At 41.6% G+C, this 17,364-nt stretch overlaps 1 protein-coding gene and 1 long non-coding RNA gene across 2 annotated transcripts in view; one reads left to right on the forward strand and one right to left on the reverse strand.

Moving 5' to 3' along the window:
- The window catches only part of BCL2 (BCL2 apoptosis regulator), a 172,333-nt gene that overhangs the window by 97,624 nt on the left and 57,345 nt on the right, over window positions 1-17,364 (forward strand). The window lies entirely within an intron of this gene.
- Window positions 9,314-12,162, reverse strand: LOC119511744. Its single transcript, XR_005212241.1, has 3 exons — window positions 12,085-12,162; window positions 10,226-10,289; window positions 9,314-9,375 (listed from the first exon to the last, which is right to left on the reverse strand). It is a non-coding gene; the product is annotated as an uncharacterized LOC119511744 (long non-coding RNA).

Raw genomic sequence — 17,364 nt, forward strand, 5'->3', positions numbered from 1 at the left:
GTGGATGTACTAAATGCCACTGAATTGGTCACTTTAAAATAGTTAATTTTATGTGATGTGGATTTCATCTCACTTTAAAAAATACCCAGCCCAGAATTTTTTTTTTTTAATACCAATGAAGATGGCCTCTGCCATGGTGCTCTTTGGTGGGCTTTCAGTATTGTCGAGGCCGAACTTCCAGAACGTCTGTCTAACTGACTTCGCCCTCTCCCAGCACTCAGGGGCCCCCAGGCTGCCCGGAAGGCTCAGTGTCACCTTTGGTCTTCAGGTGATTCTGTAATTCCTATGCAGCATGGCCCACGGCTGTCTTGGAACTACTCGTCTCCTGTGACTTATGCAACATGGTCCTGGTGTTGGTTTTCTTTCCACTTCTTTGACTATTGCATTTTCATTGCCTTCAACAAACATTTATGAGACATCTACAAAGCACCTCCTGGGGACCAGGGCCTATGCTCAGTTCTGTGGATTTATCCAAAGAGGAACAAGGCGTGAGTGTGTCCATTAGGGCTCCTGGTTTAACCTCACTCCCCTGCCCTTCCCTAGTACCTCTCCCTTCTCCTCTTCCCAAAACTCTTAGGGGCCCTGAGGCTCTTTCCTTCATGGTCCCCTCTTCCTGTTCACTTGCTCCCTCAGAAAGCTTTTTCTCATGGCTTCAACCATAAAACTGCATTCTCGGTCCTAGTTCTCATTTGAGGTCTAGTATTCAATCTCCTCTTAATGTCCCTGAAATTTGGTGCGTCCCAGGCCAACGTGCTCACCATAAGCGCTCTCCCTCTGTTTCCTTTCTTCTCCAGACTCCCAAATCTGGAAACCATCACTGAGCCATCCTCCCCTTTTGTTTTCTGTATCCAGAGATCAACTTCCAGGCTTCCTTTGACCTGCCCTTGCATTCTTTCCTTCTCTGCTGCTACCACTGCCGCCATGCCACATTGGCCTTGAGGGCCACACACCTGTCTTTTGTCTTCTGGTTTCTTACCTTTCCAACATATTATGCTTGTCTAAGCCCGGATTCTCTCCTTTAAATCCCCCTTATCAATGTCACTCTCCTCAAGTGGTAGAACTGATGTCCTAATTTTTTGTTGTCTCCAACAGCATCTGACCTAGCACCTTGCACACGCAGGCCTATAACCAACCCTTGTTGATCGGCTCAGCTTTCCTAAGACCTTTACCGTGCAGAACTGCCAAGTGGTGATCTCTACAATTAAAGAGCCTCCAATGTCATAGTTACAGAGCAAGTGCAGCATTGCTGAGAACAGCGAAACTGATCAAAGAATCAGGAAACAAAATCTAGGGGGAAAATTAGGAAACCAGAATTATTTGATATGGGAAAGAGAGATAAAGATGGTGAGAGTGAATACTGGAAAGACCATTTGGGTGCCCTGTCTCTGTTGAGACAACTGTATGCCTATCCTTACTTTCCACTTAATTATACGTATCCTTGATGGGTCTTTGAATACTTAATGCTTTGCTGTTTATCCAGTTATTGGCTTACGGCTTTCTCTTACATTGTGTTAATTCAGAGACACATAGTACCATGGGAGGGAGCCATGTGGACACCACCATGTAGGGGACCCAAACTTCCTCCTCAAGAGGTTTAAACTTTAATAGGAAGTCAGACCTGGAGACAGTAACTACCACATAAGCAGAGGAGACCTGAAGGGCATGGAAGGAAAGGTGCAGGTTCAAAATAAGTGAAGATTTCCAGTGAGAGCTGCCAAACTTGTGAAACAGGTTACTGAGAAAGCTGTGGCCTCCTCTTTCCTAGAAATGCTTAAAGTCATAACCGACAAACTCTCCCTGCGGCTTGAGTGTAGACTTCTCTTAAGGCCTGAGGAGGGGTCTGGGGAGCCTTCCGGCTCTGCGTTCCTACAATCCACTTACCTAGATTGCTTAGTTTGCTTTGCAGAGGGCTGCTTGCTCCAACCACAGCAGAAGTGAAATTTGTTTCTTATGGGAAATAACAAAAGACCTTTCTTCCTTTCTTTTTCTAGACTCCCATTAGACAAGAGGGTGTGGGTTTTTGTTGTTTTTTTAAATGGGGGGGTGTGTTTGTGGGTATTTTCTGTTTTTTTTTTTCTTTTGTAGCATTCAAATTTAGCTGTTTTATATACTCTTCCCAGTAATTCAGAGGACATTTATGAGAGAAGCAAGCTCCAAATCATACTAAATAAATAGTAACCCTTTCCTAAAGATGGCCTGTAGAGTATGTATGCAGATAAAATAGGTTAGGCTATTGAAGACGGTGAGTTATGGACCCTTTCAGTGATGTCAGAATGTTTTTATTTACATCTTTGACTCGGTAAACATTTATTGAGCACTTATACTTTGCCATGCTCTATGCTTGCCAGTTACAGAAGAAACAAAGATGCATGAGACACAGTCCCTGTTTTTAAGATAATTACTATCCATTAGGGAAGATAAAATATGCGTGCAAACAACAAAGAAAGGATTATTCTGCTTCAAAGGCAGGCATTTATGAAGGATGACTTTATAGTCAAGTTAAGAGAATCAGTTTGAAATTCATCCTTTCCAAGCTTCGTCATTTTTATCTTGTATTTAACTAGTTTTTCACTTTTTAAGAACTATATTCTTTTACCAAAATAATTTAGAAGGACATTTACTGATAAGTCTCACTCCCACACCTGCCCCAGTCTACACCATTCATTGCCCCCTTCCTCTGTTGAAACAGGTAACTATGTCTATTCATTTCTTGAGTACATGTCCAGAGTCTCTGTCAAAATAAACTTTTAAAAAATGTTCTCCCTTTTTTACACAAAAGGCAGCATGCTATTTGCCCTGTTCTGTGCTTTGCCTTTTTAATTTACCAGTGCCTCCTGGAGATCTTACCATGTCAGTACCTAGGTACGTCCGTATTCTTCCCTTAGAGAGAGTGTACTAACTTCCCAGCATTCCTTTGGGCTAGATCGTGGTGTATCAGTTATCCATTGCTGCATAACAAACTGCTCCAGAGCTCAGTGGCTTAAAATAACACCAAGCTATTTGGGTTGGGGTCAGACAGGTAGTTTCTCTGCTGATTTTGCCTAGATTTACTCCTGTGGATGCAGTCATCGGCAGCTTGACTGGACCCAGATGGTCTGAGAGGGCTTTACTCACACATCTGCTGGGAGGTTTTGGTTCAGCTAGAATACATGTCTCCAGCAGACCAGCCAGGCTTTTTGCTGTGGTGGCTGGGTTACAGAAGCAGAGAGGAGTTATGCCTCAAGGCGAAAGTGCTTATTAAGCCTCTGCTTGCATCACATTTGCTAATGTTCCATAGGCCAAGGCAGGTCACATGGCCAAGCCCAGACTCACCGTGGGAAAGAACTACACAGGGAGTGAATTCCAGAAGAAGTGATTCATCAGGGGTCAATACTGTCGCGGTCTACCACGCTTGGTTTAAGTAACCAGCCCCTGTTTAATAGACACCTGGCTATTACCAGACTTTTGATAATACCAAAAAATGCTTGAATACATAACCTTGTCTGTAAGTCCATTCATATGTGAGCAGGATAAATGACCAGAAGTGGGGTAGCTGGGTCAAAAATATGAATCCTTTAAAAATTATCATCCTATTTCTGGGGTGCTATTTCTCTGGTTATTTTGAGCTTGTGTTCTGTCACCTGTGTGGGAGTTTTGAAAATGTGAAAGGAGTTTAAATAGGAAATGCATATACACTGAAATAACTGGAAACTCATTCCTCAAATAATGAAAAGATGAACACTAGACTAGAAATAAAATAGTGATTTATATATATTATTTGAATAAATATAAATATGTCTATTATAATAACACCTTACATCTCTGTTGTGCTTATAGTATTTGCTTATAGTATCTCAATTCTCACAAGTACCCTGTGAGCTGAGGACATAATTGGCCCCACTTTATTTGTATTGTTAAAAAGGCTTAGGAAGTTACATGTCTTGTCCTAACCAGTGAATTGTGGCCAGGATATAAACCCAACTTTGGGACAACAAACTTGACCTCTTTCCATGAACTGTCTCTCAATAGACACATGTTTTGTATCTGACTTAACTGTGAGTGACATTTATTTGTTCTACCTGTTAATGATGATACTGACACATCACAGGTGAAATCTTCCCGGGAGGCTCCTTTTTAAACTTAAGCTTACTTCTAATTGCCAAATACTTGAGGGAACCTCCCTAAGCTCTCCTTGTTTGGCAAGTGACATTGTCATCCAAGTTGAGAGCTCCGTTTCCCAACCGAGACCTTGATCTTGTCACTAGTAAATCTTGAGGGAGGAATTTCCTTTAAGGCCACAGGCTTGCTTTCAACCTTGAGGAAAAAAGAGTTGTTTTTAAATAAAACCTTGTCTTGACCTTCCTGCAGTGGACATGGACAGTCGATTGTTTTCTTTTCTCTTCGTATCTTTTTTCATTCGCTTCCAGGCATTTTCATAGGGGCTTGGTCACGGCAAAGTGAGCCCCGTGTGCAAACCACCCACTTCCCTGAAGCATGACTGGTTCTGTCCAGGGGCAGACTGTTTTCCTGAGCCTGGATGCTGACAGGTCCGTCACGCAGAGATTTTAAAACAGGTTGCTGGTCCCAGGGCTGCGGGCTGCGGTCCAGGATGTTTGTTGCTGAGGGAGGAGGAAAGGAGAAAGGATTTGCTTCGGGGAGTGGAGGAGGCTGCAGGGATCAGGAGTCACCCACATTCTAGAATTCCCCAAACATGGCAACCCAGGGCAGGGCGGCTCCTGATGGCCGTGGGGGGCCAAGCAAACTATGGCCCCTGAAGAAATGTCACACGAAGGTGACTGGTAGATTGAGCACAGCCTGTACAAGTACAAGCGGGTCCCATTTGGTTAAGGATCTCTAAGCATCAAATAGCAATATGCATTTAAAGGAAGGTAGAAATTTGATGCCTAATCAAAGTTAGGGTGAACGTTTGGAAATACAGCTACCTAATGACTCTGTAAACTGGATAAGGTAGGAAGCGTGTCTTTGCACGTCTGTCTCCTTCGTAGCATCTATCAGGATGTCTTTTATGGAGTAGAATCTACATAAATACATAGTCACAAAATGTTGGGCTACAAGTAGCCTTAGAAATCACCTTGTCCAGACACCACCATTGTAGAGGTGCAGCAAGGTTACATAAATGTACTAAGGTAGTTTTCCTAGTTAGTGGCAGAGACAGGTTTTCCAAATCTTCTTAAAGTGTGTGGTCATAAAATTGTGCTGCCAATACTCTATCGAATATTCTAGTGACTGTTTAATTTCCATTTTAAAGAAACTTTTTTAAGAACTGCTCATGCAGTAAAACCACGTGTAGTCATCTACTTAATTGATTTATATAGCAACCATTGGAGATCCCCCTAGGTGCATTCTGTTGAGCGGTGGGTGGAAAAAGAGGGATTTATAAGGATGCTTCCATTAGTGCCTTTTGAAAGACTTTCAGGGATCTGGGCTTCAAGACGTTATGGCCATCTTAAACTCTCAAATGTCAGAGTTGGATGAAAAAACTAGATTTTTCTTAAAATGACTTGTTATATGCTCAAAGTACTGATAACCTGCTAGGGAAAATTCAGCCTGACTCTAAGACTGGTCTTTATGTATATATGTATCGCCACCTGCTCATTTTCTGTTTAATACAGAAGGTGCCTGACTTTTTCAAACATCCCCTTCTTGGCAGAATTCAGGGTTCAGCAGATTCAGTGACTTCGTGTTACAGGCTTCATTCAAGGCCTTTTTTTCTTTTACATCCCATGGGTGTTAGTTCTCTTGTCAGTTATCTGTCAGCTTTGGCTGCTGCCTTTTTGCTGCTTGTGAAAGTAGGAAGGAATTTTTGCCAGTCCCTTTAAGGGTGCATTTGACAGAATTTATTGTCATGAGTACATGTTGGCACCTGACAAAAGAGTGTCCGGAATCTTACTTTCCTCTACAAGGTGTAAGGGGTAAGATATTAACTGCTATTAACCCATTTCTGAGTTTCAGATATCAGCTATCTCCCCATTGGGGATATAAACCAGTAATTGTTCTGCCAGCCATTAAGAACATTCTAGAAGCCCATTTATCAGTATCTTCAGCAGTGTCTCATATTTGGTTTCCTGTGTCATAAGAAAAACCTGCAAATAAGTAAAAGCAGGAATTCCAATGAAATGTGTTCCACTTGGCTATATGTGGTGTAGGTAGCTGTGTAACTCTAAGAATACCGGTAGTGGTATTCTGGCTACATTCTAAGAATTTAGGGGGTGAGGTTATAGAGAATTAAATCACCCTGCCATATCTGTGAGGCTTCCTGCAGAACGAGTGCAAAAACAAACCCAAACAAACAAAAAAGGAACATGGCTGAAACAGTAAGATGCGTGCTTCTGCAACAGCAAAGATTTTGAACTGATCCTTGAAAATTTCATGGGAGTCATACTTGAAAAGATACTCTTTTTTTTCGTGTTTTTGTTTTGTTTTGTTCTTGTTATTGTTTTGGTTTGGGTCCTTGCTACCATGTTTACCCTCTGTGGATTTGGACGTGGCAGGGTTTTCTTGAGAAAAAGGAAGGGCAGATGAGCGTTTCTGACACCCACACCCTAGAAGAGCTGGGCATGTATGCACATGTGTGCAGGAAAATAACCTAGTCCTGCTAAACTTTCTTCCTTCTGCATCACACTTCTCTCCTTTCCTCAGTCTGAAGCTACTTTGCTGGGCTGTTAAAGCAAACAACTACTTTCTTATGCAATAAAGAACAAATCAACTCAAAAGCTCACATAAAGCCTACTTCATGACATACTATTTGAAAGGATAGACATTTTCCATGGGGAAAATCCCACACCAGGTGGTGGAAGACAGACCAATTTAACTTGAATCCCTTGCTTGTTTGTACTTCTTTTCTATTACCCCTTCCCCAGACTCTCCCTGTCCCCCGTTCCCACCAGTTTGCCAACAAGAGAACGCTACTCAGGGACTACAAATTTCACCTTGAGATCTCTGACTGATAGTGGTTTTCATTTGAATTTAAAATAGTTGGTGATGATGGGTGATTAAATATTATATTATGAAATTTGCATTATGAAAGTTTTTTTTTCCTTTCTTCCATCATTCCTGCCTTCCTGCCTCCTTTGGTCCCTTCTTTCCTTCTTCCTGCTTTCCTCCCATTTTATCTTCTCTCCCTCCCTCCCTGTCTGCATCTTCCTGGCTCCCTTCCTCCCCATCCATGTTTGTGATGTTTGGGGCGGGGGGGAGGGGCTTCACTGAAAATACAGGAATAGTTGATGCTCAGTTGCATCCTGCACATTTTGAGCAGGATGATTGCAGCAGAAAATCAGAAGTAGCCATGGACAGTGCGTTCTCACCTCATGATACCCACGGTGCTTAGCACTTCAACCCGCTCTGAGTCCTGAAAACCACGAGCAGGTGGGAGGATTTCCCTTGTCTTCAGATGAGGAAACAAGCTCAGAGAAAGGGGATGCTGTGCTGACCGTCACACAGCTAGGAAGTGGCAGGCTGGGGTTTGAACCCAGATGACACTAAAGACCGCACATGCGTGTCACCGTTTCAACATCGTGAAGAGAACACAGGCCCTCAGGTACAAATTATTATCTATTTTAACCCATAAATATGTATCAGGCCCGTGCCATCAAGCCATACCTTTCCTTTCCATTTCAGGAAAACTTTACTTTTTCTCATCTGTATTTATAATCATCCTCTTTTCTGTTCCAAGAAAGCAAAACATTTGAAGAAGGTAGATTTGAAGAAATTTTTTTTTTTTTTTTTTTTTTTTTTGGCCACTTCTGGACGTGAGATACCATCTGGGAGATGGAGTTTAGAAACTGAAACATTGGAATTTCTGATGTTTCTGACACACATTAATGATTAAAGGGAAAGTGAGTTGCATATGTGGAATTAAGAAATCCAAGAAGTTCAGGAAATCCAGTCGGAGAGAAGCCCATAGCTCTAATGCTCCCAGGTGCCGGGGGCCTTCCCGAGGCTCTGGGAAGGATGTGTCTTGTCCAGTGGGAGGAAGGGCCTCCGAGTACTTTCTGCTCCCTGAGTTAATGGAGCATAGTAACTGACTGCGAGCTCAGCTCTCGTTAATTTTCCATAGACCCATTTGGCTTTGATCTTTTCATTTCAAGGCCCCCCCAAAAGACCATATAGAGGGAGAACAATAACCTTATATCTCCCCCTCCAATATGGGTAGTTTGACCCCTAATGATGCCTTTCAATCAGGAAAAATAGGTTTCAGTAACCAAGTTACTAAATTACACAACTAAACTTTCCCCTCCTTTTTCAATACTTAAGTAGTATCGACTCTTGTCTTGGCTAAATCCCCTTTTAAAACCTACGCAAATGAACTTTTCCCACACATGGACCTTTTAAAGTATGTATCTTAAAAGCCTTTAAGTCTAAGAGAATAGTTTTTACTCAAGTTATAGACTGATTTTCTCTTACCCTGAGATATTTCTCACCTGATTTTCCTGCAGTTGTTCCTAAAAGATTCTTTGTGGTTCGTTGAACACAGAAAACAAACTTTATACCAAGTGAGGCAGGAGTCGCGGGGATTTAGGAAACACAGCATTTGTTCTCAAGGAGCTTAAGTCTAGTAGAGGAAATAAGGCACTTTAATGAATCACCATAAGTGAAAAAAGAAAGTTGTCAAGTGCTGCCATTTTATTGCTGATTGCTACATACCTAAGAGTTGGTTAAATTACAGTTTTATTGAATGCTAATAAACTATTCCTCCTCTCCTGCAAAGAATTTTTAAAAACCTGTACTTTCTCTCCCTAATAATTATGGCAACCACATTTCTCATACCAAAAATTAAGACACATGGTCTGACAAAGGATTCTTATGCCACTTCTAAGTGTGAGACCACCCAGAGTTAGGTTTTTTTAAAGCAGTCTTTTTTTAGGCAGGCTCTATGAAAATAGAAGTTAGTTAAAAAGGTGTGTTTTTAGACTTTTCATTAAAAGCCCACAATCCAAACAGTATTTTATTTTGTATCTGAATCAACATGCTATATCCCAAAGCACTCTTTTACAGCCTAAGGGCATGTGTTAGCCTATTCATAAAAACATGCTGCTGAATAGAGTAATAATACCTACCATTATCCAGGTATAATAAAAAGGTCCCAAGTGGTCTGCTCCAGGTCTTTAATTTTCTTTTTGAAGATTACGCTCCTTATTTCACTTTCAAGGTTCAAGGTGTTTTAAACTTTGCAAATGATTACCATTGAGACGTGCCAGATGTGAGCAATTGTGAGCAGTAGTTCTTGAAAAGAGGGTGAAGGAGTGACTTTTTCTTCCTTATTTTCTCTCCCTACTATCATCTGTGGTTTCCACACATGTAATTTTTCAGAACAGCAGGACTTTGAGGATGGATACTGGCCGGGGCTGCCATAGTACAGGCATGGAACTTTTGAACCTTTGAGATAAAGTAGACTGGTGATGAGCATTTACAAATGAAGTAGCCAAGGCCTGCTTCACCAGAGATTAAATGACTTTCCCAAAGCCATGCATCACGTCAGCTGCAGAGCCAGCTCGTGAACCCCAGCTCTCTGCCCGAGTTGTTCCCGTTCCCCAGCCATGCTGTTTACTTCTGTTTTGAAGTCACTCTGATCAAGTCCCCATCACTGTGATGTTGGGGGCAGCACAAGCACTGGGCAGTTGATGACTGCCACTGATCATTCCTTGTCCGCGGTGGCCTCAGAGCACCCGGACTTCCTCAGGCTGCCCCCAGCTAGCCTGAAGGCAAGTTCAAGGGAAGTGTTATATAGACTGTGGTTCCCTCTTTCCGGAGGATCACTGACCACCTGCTATTCCGGGAGTCCTTGGGACCTGACTTTTCCCACTAATTCAGGTTGAAGTATCCCAATATATAGTTGAACCGGTATGCCCTTTAATAGATGATTTTATACCTAATTTATTTTGTAATATGCCTGCATTTATAATGTGCTTTGGAGTGAATATGTTCCATTAAAAAATCGGACAATTCCACTATTAAGATAACTGACCTTCAAATTCAACTTCATTTTACCGTAACTTCCCATTCATTCATTCATTCATTCAATGATTATTTATTGAGCATCTACTATGTGGCAGGCACTTTTGCGAGTTCTGTAGATACAGCAGTGAACAGACAAAAATCCCTGCCCATTGGGAACTTATATGCCAGAGGGTGGTGTTAATAAACGTACCCCTAAATTTAAAACTCTGAACTTGCTAAAAATTTGGATTACCAGGAGAGCAAACAGTTAAAGGAAAAGGGAACTCACTTTTATTGACCATCTCTAACTCTGTCACATGCTGTGTTGGGTGATCTCATTCATCACAACCACCCTGTGAAAGATGAGTAAGATTATTTTTTACAGATGAGGAACCAAGGCTTAGGAATGTAACGTATCTAGTGAGGAATAAATCTACACACAACATGTGATTAGATCACTGTAGAACTGTGCATTTGATGAATGGGCTACCATATTATCATGGAAAAGCAAGTCAAAAAAACCTTAAGGCACATTTGACCAATGTTACTTAGAAATTTCAAGAAATGTCATTTCATTGGACCCACTGAAGAGGTCATTTGAAGTTTGGTGATTAAGTTCCACATTCCCTTTACCCTTTATGTAGATGTATCTACATTTTTGAAGAGCCTCAATCACTGCAGTAACTCTAGTTTCGTAACAAGCATCTTCCATAGAGACCTCACCCCGGATCAGCTGTCCGATGCCCACAGTACCATGTGCTTCTCAGATAACACCCGACCTTACAATTGGCTCAGGACTTAATGGTTGACTATGCTAAAAATAAGTCTTTAATGACTGAATGTGACATTCATCATAGGACAGTGATATTCGGGAGTTTTTCTCTTCATATCATGAAACAGGTAAGGCCACAAAATGGATTCTCCTCGCTTCCTTGATGAAATGCCCTAAGAATTTCAGATCTAGTTCTCTCTAATTCTTTCCCAATATTAGTTACACAGGGCAAGTATGGAATCCAATGGTGCTCGGGTCTCAAATCCTCAGCACATGTAAAACACAGAGTAACTACTGGGGCCCTGTTGCAGGGAGGAGAGAGAAGCTGGATGAAGCAGGGGTGTTGGAGCAGGCTCTGGGGACCTCAGGTCGTGACTGATTTAGTGCTGATGTCATCGCATGAGCTGCAGCAGTGGTGCACCTAAGGATGCCACTACAAGAACCCAGCTGCCACCTGTGCTTCCCAGCACCTGGCTCACTGGGGGAGATGTGCCCGGAGATGTGTGCACTTGAGCTACACCCTCTACCCACTCTCTTTGGGTTCCTCTCTAGTTCTTGGTCTTTGCAGGACAATTTTGTGAATCATACCTTTCAGTTTGTCTTTTCACCCCTAGTACTTCCATCACCCTTAGAATAATGTCCAACCCCTTTGCGCTGACTTAGAAAAGTCTGACATGGTCTGACCCCTGCACACTTCTCCAACCTCAGCTCTTACTACTCGCCCACTCGCCCATTACTCACTGGCCACAGCGGCCGAGTTTCTGTTCTTCTAGCACATCAGGCTCACTTCCTCCTGGGAGCCTTTCACTAGCTGTGACCCCTGCCTGGACTGCATGACCCTTAATTTTCCCAGGGAGGGCTCCTTCTGGCCTTTCAAATCCCGACTGACATGTCACTTCCTCCTGGAGGGCCTCCCTGACCACCCAGCCATTCCCTCTTACATTCCCCCGCTTTAATTCCCTGGATATTTTCCGTTCTGAACAGTCAGTGGTTTGCTTGTTTGCTGTCTGAGCTCTGTACAATCGGGGCTGTGCCTGTCGTCTTCTCATGACATCCCAGCCTTTAGATGGGCACCAAGCCCATGACAGATGAGTGAATGGTTGTCACGTAAAGTACGGAGGCACTCAAATGGTAGTTGGTCCAAGTGAAACATATTATATTTTTAGGTTGTTTTTGAATACTGTAAAAGAAATGAAAGCCACCCCTCCCTTTTTTTTAAATTTCTCATTTCCCCTCAACATTTATGATTGGTCAGATTTAATTACATACAATAGTCTGTCCTAAGAGGATTTGAATGCATTGCCTCTTTTGAGCTCTGCAAATGCACTGGCCTAAGACCTTACTCTCCAGCACCAGATTTCAGAGTCCCCACTTACCACATCAGAAACCTTTAGGGCTTATCCTGAACTTCAGGGCCGGCCTCACCTCTTCAATAAGCAGCTGCTCACGCAAGGATACCCAGAGTGAGTGATTTCACCAGCAACAGCCTCTGATACTTGAACAGAGTCTGATGTAATTTACACACACAAAAGGCTCTTTCATCTGAGTAGGTTGGTGACACCATTGAATATAGAAGATCTATCTGTTCCTGAGTATCCCGGAAACTCACTACAGGTTTTCCGGCTAGAAAGTGGAGTTCATTAAAACATAGAGCAGTCATAGAGAGACCAGAGCATTTATTGTCGCTAAAAGATAGATTCTCAAAAGTGGTTTCACTTATGCAGACAACTCCATGGTTTCTAGGGACTGGGAACCAGCTCCGAGCGGGGCCTTCAGGAAGGGAGGTGGGGGAATCCTTTTTCCCTTTTCGGGTGGCTGTGGAGCCATGGTGTCCCTGCTCTCTGGAAGCGAGGCACCAACACTTAAATTCCATATGCTCCAGTGTGTTAACATGACTTGGTACGTGGGGATCTAACCTTATTGGTTTGGGGGGAAGATGTAGTCTGAGTTTCAAAGACCTGGCTTTTGAAAAACTTCTGCAAAAAAAAATTTTTTTGACTAATTAGGGGATACCTTTAAATCAGCAAATCACAGCATTCCAAACCAATTACTTATTCATTCTAATTTCCATGACATAACTCTTAGTTTGGAGAGTGTTAGGGTACATTTAACAGCCTGACAGTGGATTCTTACTAGAAGGAATGATGGCAAATAGAGTTTTTCAAATTTTTTTTCCCCTGGGAGAGAGACATCTTATTCGTTTGCTGAGTTTGACATTAGGAGTGAAGTAAAAAATAAGAACTATTGAATGTGAAATCAGGGGTGAGTAATATGGTAAATCCCAGTTTATCTTAAGTATAGTAACTTTTCCAGTTAGCTAGAAAAACGGTGTTGTGTTCTAGTTAATTTAACATCTGTTTAACACAGAGGGACCAGATAGACCACTTTCTGTAAGCATTTTTGTAGGATTCAAATACAATAAAATAGGCTTAACGCTAAAACTATACCGAACACATGTTTATGTCTTTCAGTGATTCAGAAGATGTGGCCAAGCCTCAGGGTCGTCTCAGAGAACACTGGTTATCTCGGAAATGGCAGTTACTAGGGAATCGGGCTCACAGAAGGCTCGTGAGCGCGGTTACTGCTGACTGAAAGCAGTACTTGTGTTTCCCTCGCGGGAGGCTCTGAGATCACCCTGGCTGCTCAGCGGGGTTTGCTCACCAGGGTTGAAGGAGAGTTCTTATTTTCCCATGTCTCATCCAGCAATCAGTGAGGCTTTTATTGGGCTTATAAATACTCAAAACTACACAGACCCTAAAATGAGATAATGCATGTCAAGCTCCTAGCACTGAACCTGACACATCGAGAAGCGTTTAGTAAGTGCAGGGTAATTGCCATCCATTTATCTGTATTGGTTTGGTTTATTTTGTTTTTTTCTTGTTGGGGTGAGGGAGATCTTCATATGCTGTCATGGGGTTCTCAGCTGGAGGAACATGATATCCTAACTCTGGACAAGCAGAAACTTTTTTTATTCCCACGGCGGTTTTCCTTTTTACAACTGTCTACTGATAAGAACTGCAATGAACTATCGTTAATTAAGGGTAGATATTGAAGGGTAAATATCTAAGTCAGTTATTATTAGTGCTTCAAATTGTGCCTTCTTCTCTGGGACAAGTCCAGAAAGAGTTAGGGGGAGCAAGGGTAAAAAATCTGGGTTGTTTTTCTTTTAATACACCATTAATGGGGGGGGTAAATTCCTGTAAATTTTTGTGAGGGCAAGTTGACTTTAACCTTAAAAATATTAAGTTCACATACCTTTGATTCAGTAGTCTCACTTCTGGGAGTTTTTCCTACATGTGTGTAAGGATGTCCATTGCAGCATTATTTATAATAGGAAAAACAAAATGAAACAAACTGGAAAAAACACATGTCCATGTAGGGGACTGGATAAATGATAGTAAATGGATATTATGAAATAAAATACAGGTGTTAAAAGTGTGCTAGATATATATGAGCTCACATAAAAAGATGCCCAAGGTCTATTGTAGAGTGCAAAGGTTGAAATCTTTATGATATTATCTCATTGATAGAAAAAAATTAAATGCAAATATATGTACATGTATATGCATAGTGTTTTATGGAAGGGTAGACAATAAACTATTCATTTAATATAATATTTAATAATTATGAGTATTATAAATTTAAAATACCTATAAATTAATAAGAATAAGATTAGTTGATATAAACCTGTTGTTTATGATAAAATGAGTATTGTTAAATTACTTTCAAGTTTTCTGTCTGATGTATGTTAAATATTTTCCAGTTTATGTTCTAATTTGCTTATTTAAACCTCTTTTCACATCTCCTGCACAATTAATTTCAGTCTAGCTCAAGGCCTGTCTTGGTTTCCTAAAGCTACCATAACAAAGTACCACAAACTGTGTGGTTTAAAACAACAAAAATTTATTGTCTCAGTTGGGAAGGCTGGAAGTCCAAAATCTTGGTGTTGGCAGGGCCAGCCTCCTTCCGGAACCTGCAGGGAAGAGTCTTTCCTTGGCTCTTCTAGTTTGTCTGCCAGCGATCCTCGGCCTTCCTTGGCGTGTAGATGCGCCTGCCTCCGTCTTCATGTGGCCTTCTCCTCTGGGTCTTTCTGTGTCTGGGTCCCAAATAACTATTTTAAGGACACCAGTCTATTGCATTTGGGCCCACCTCCTCCAGTATGACCTCCTTTTAACTAATCACATCTTCAAAGACCCTCTTTCCAAATAAAGTCACATTCCCTGGACCTGGGGTTTGGACTTGAACATATGTTTTTGGGGGGCCACAGTTCAAACCATAACAGGCTGCTCATCGTTTCCAAATCGATGCTTTTGCTGCTTCCTCAACAGTGTTGACGATGGCAGTGACCACAGTAGTTACTGCTTATTGAATCCCTACTTTGTGCTGAACAACTTTTTCTTAGATTTTCTTTTGACCTCACAATATCCTGAAAGATGGGCCTTATTATTATTACCAATTTACTGATGAAATGGAGGCTCAACCTAAGTAACTTCCCAAAGTCATAGAACCAGGAAGTTTTGGAGCTACCACTCAAACTTGGGTCAAACTCCTAAGACCATGCTATTTCTATATATGATTTGGCCTGAGATATGGCACTGATGACTTAACTTCTCCTGAGAGCCTGTTTTGCTGTTGAAACAGGTAACTTCAAAAAATAGATATAACAGAAAACATGCTTTGATTGCTTACTAATGTTATTGCTTTTTAACATTTTCCACTCAACATTGTTATTAATTGTTTATTCCGAGTTTCACATTGGCCTGAACTTTGATCATAGACTTTAAAAAGTTTTTGGAACCTTCCCAAGTCCAGTTGATTCTGCTGATATTTCCATACTGAGCACACCAACCCTACGCTAGCTGGTACCCATTGGAACAGGCCATCTGAAAGCTGCTCCAACCATCAGTGTTGGACTTGACCCAAAAGAGAGCTCCCTAGCATTGTTCATTTTCATGAGATAAAGAACAAAGAAAAATAAAAGCACAAAATCTGCTTTTGAAAACATTCAAGTAATGTAATTTTTATTAGTTTAACTAATTTCAAGCTTGCCCTGGTTTTGATTTAAGAGATTTCCCCAGTTGCACAGTGTAGACCATGGAAAATAACAATAACAGTGATAGCAAGGCCCTTCTGAGCCCTGTCTCCCTCCTCGCTTTTCTGACACCCATCCATTCCATCATTCGGCTGTTTGCTGAGACCTGGTCACTGTCTGAGGTTGTTCCTGGCATTGTCAACCCAGTAGGATAGGCAGAGTGGGTATAGGGGGCTATGCCCATGAGATAGGCATCCAACCCAGTTTTAGGAAAGACTTTCTAGAGGAAATGAGGACCAAGCTGAGTCCTGAAAGAGATGTAGGAGAGGCACCCCGTTATCTAAGAGAGAAGAGCAGCTGCTGAAACCCAGATGCCAAGGAGAACATGGTATGTCTTTGCAGAAGCAGGATCCAAGTGTCCAGCCATGTCCTTTGAGTGAGGATCTTGACCACAGACTACACACCTTGCCAGAGGCTCGCCGTATCAGTACTACTAGGTGTAGAAAGATGGTGAGGACAAAAAGCTCTGTTTCTAAGCACCCCCAACCCCATGATTGACACTGCGAGTGTTTACGGCAGCCTTTATCTCCTGCATCTGGTCATACCTGGCCTGTCTGCCCGAATTCATGTGGGCAAATGACACGCTTGGGCAAGATGCAAACTTCAGCAACTAATGTAGGATGAGATGACAATGGCCTTTTCTTGAAAAGGGGCCCTTGGTATCATCTCCTTTTTGCAAAAACAGGGAAATGCTTAAGGCTAGAGTTTCTGTTTTCAATAAGGAACATGGACATTCACACAAGGGAGGACAAAAGAAAACAGAATGCCCGGCCTTAGGGTAAGGAGTCGGGCTATTTTTATTTGTCACTGACAGAAACATCAAATGCCAACTCTTCATACTTCCAGTACTCAGGCATGTTACTAATTACTGGTTTTCCAGCTTATCCATGCTGTAGTTTGTCCTCCAGCTAGCCAAGTAAAGCTGTCTTTGGAGTTCTTTTCCTTGCTTTGACTATTTCATTGTCTAACTTTATTTTTTGCACAAGAAAACTGAAACCGTGAAGACTAAATTTGGAAATTAAGAATATATATATTGGACTTCGAAAAGTCAACTGAGTAAAAAGGCAATTGTACTAATAGTTTTGAAATAGCAGATCTGTTCTCGTTCAAAGACAGCCACAAAAGAGAATTACAAGGGAAAGGACAAAAAAAGAATAATATGGTTAATATTCAGGGACAAGAAGGGTCATATCATATACAAAATGAATTTAGCTAAAAGATAGTTAAGCAGTAAAATTCTCCTCTTTTAATTGTCAGCAGACTTCCACTAATTGTAAAATTAAAGGCAGTCGGCAAACCCCGTAGATATAAAAGCTAGTCAAAAACTTAGACTGCTGTAGTAAATATCAAACGTTGCAGGGTACATTAGTCACATGTGTATAATAAAGACAATAAATCTACATAAGTACAGCTGTGATGAAATGTGTATAAAGCACTTTGAACTCCACAGAAGTAAGCAAAGTATAAATAGATAGCAAGCTCAGGCACAGAGAAATCAAGTGCTATTTTAGCACTTGAGCAAGTGATAATTTATCGTTCAGGCTCTCCAGTGGAGTCGATGTTT

This window comes from Choloepus didactylus, chromosome 16 (assembly GCF_015220235.1).
Source record: "Choloepus didactylus isolate mChoDid1 chromosome 16, mChoDid1.pri, whole genome shotgun sequence".
NCBI lineage: Eukaryota > Metazoa > Chordata > Mammalia > Pilosa > Megalonychidae > Choloepus > Choloepus didactylus.